Consider the following 2,446-nt stretch of genomic DNA (forward strand, 5'->3'; position numbering starts at 1 on the left):
TGACCCTACCCTACTTGCCCTCTCTCTCAAGAAAATTAATAAACATTAAAAAAAGAAGAAAGAGAAAGAAAGGAAGGAAGGAAGGAAGAAAGAGGGAGGGAAGGAGGGAGAGAGGGAAGGAAGGAAGAGAGAAAGAGAAAAATAGAGAGAAAGAGAGAGAGAGAAAGAAAGGAAGGAAGGAAGGAAGGAAGGAAGGAAGGAAGGAAGGAAGGAAGGAAGGAAGGAAGGAAGGAAGGGCAATGCTAGAGCCAGTTAGGGAATTAAGCAGTGCATCTCCCTGACTTTCTCACTTAATTTTCCTAGTAGGTTGTATAATTCCAACAGTTGTAGTTAAGCCCCATTGAACTTTCACCTGATTTCCTTTTCTTGACTGAGCTGCTCATGTTGCTGTTATTAATAGTTTTGAATATGTTTTTTTCTACACTCTGATCAGCAACTTCCTTCCACAGCCCACACAAGTTATAGTTCCTTTGAGTTCTGGTTTGCTTGGTTTCTTTTGGGTATCCATTTTAGAGATTGCACGAAAATTACAACAGGGAGTTAGCAATAATTATTTTATTATTTTATGATGTTATGCCCAAGTTTCCAATATCACCCCAAAGGAAATCAGAGACTACCAGGGAGACTGAGTCAGGCATGCAAAAGTAAAGGGCTTTATTATGGGATTAAGCTCGGGCTCACAGACTCCATCAACCGCTGGCCATGTGGAGAGAGCGCGAACATGGCAGCATAGGGGCTTTTTTTAGGAAGGGGGCATTACAAGAAAGAAAGACACAGGTACAGCGATCCATTCCCTACCCCCCTATCAATACTGACAGTAGTGGGAGCCAATCACAACATTTAGAGTATCGACCAATCACAGAGCAGGCCCAGGACTCTCACGTAGGGAGTGACTAAGACCCTCACGTAGGGCAGGGCATGACTAGCCTACATGTTTAGGCCCGCCCCTAGAAAGGTCAAAGGTGTTAGCTGGCCTCTCCTGACTGGGTGCCACAAGAGTTATCCCTCTTTCTCTGGGCAATGTGCACCCTTCCATTGGCCAATGATATGAAGAAGCTGGCAGCTTCCCCTTTAAGTACAGGGGAAGCCTGAATCAGACCTGTGTCCTTTCAATGAGAAAAGGTATTGTGCATGAGAGGAAATTGAGTTTGAGATGTCACAAACCAGATAATTAATTCCCAATCCTAGCAGTTCATGGGAACCTTTCACAATCTTTTTTAAAACTGCAGATTCCAGGGCTCCTCCCCCAGACATATGGAATCCAACAATGATTCAATAGTACTTTATTAAAAATTTTTTTAACATTTATTCATTTTTGAGAGACAGAGAGAGACAGAGCATGAGCAAGTGAGGGGCAGAGAGAGAGGGAGACACAAAATCCGAAGCAGGCTCCAGGCTCTGAGCTGTTAGCACAGAGCCCGATGCAGGACTCAAAATCATGGACCACGAGATAGTGACCTGAGCTAAAAAAAAGTTGGACACTTTCTGACCTATCCACCCAGGCGCTGCTCAATAGTACTTTAAAGATGCCCAAGTGATGTTATGGTCAGCCAGGTTCCCCCCTTTTTAAATAAAACTTTCTTTTACTAATGTTTATTTATTTGAGAGAGAGAGAGAGAAGAGAGAGAGAGAGAGAGGATAAGTTAGGGAGGGTCAGAGAGAGGGAAACACAGAATCTGAAGCAGACTCTAGGCTCTTAGCTGTCCACACAGAACCTGATGCAGGGCTTGAATTTAAGAACTGAGAGATCATGACCTGAGTCAAAGTCAGACACTTACACGACAGAGCCATCCAGGCATCCCAAAAAATAAATGTTTCATAAAAATTGGAAAAAAAGTTATGGCCTGCTTAGAATTAGACCTCTGATTTTTCTCTCCCTATCTCAGTGCTCTAGTTACCGTCTCCAGGGGTTTGTGGTTCACATATATACTGAAACAGTTCATTTAATTTGGGTCTAAACATATCTGAGGTTGATGGCTTGAGTAATAAAGGCATATTTGTGTTGTGAAAATGAGTATGTCAATTGATGTCTAGAGAAAACATCCAGAATACATGTAAGTGTTGTCTGTCTCTAGTGAAATGACAATCTATCATTACAGATGACTGTTTTCCGGTGACAGAGGAAATATTTCTCAACTGTCTACCTACTGAATTATTCACAATTATATATTCATTTGTGCTCCATCTCCAAAAGGATTTGAAGAAGGAACTTTTTAAAGGCAGGCAAGTTCACTTTCCAGTGTGTTTAATTAATGGGTGAACAAAATAGCCAAATGTATTTGTGACGCACTTGAAAATAATCTGGAAAAAATCCACCTGGTCAGAGTCTCCCAGCTCAGTATGGTTTAAGTTTTTCCTGAAAGTGAAACAGTGTATATACCTCAGGATAAAAAAGGAATCCTTTTGCAGAGAGATAAGACAGTTGCATAACCCAGCCCTCCCCGCC

The sequence above is a fragment of the Suricata suricatta genome, chromosome 17 (assembly GCF_006229205.1).
Source record: "Suricata suricatta isolate VVHF042 chromosome 17, meerkat_22Aug2017_6uvM2_HiC, whole genome shotgun sequence".
Lineage (NCBI taxonomy): Eukaryota > Metazoa > Chordata > Mammalia > Carnivora > Herpestidae > Suricata > Suricata suricatta.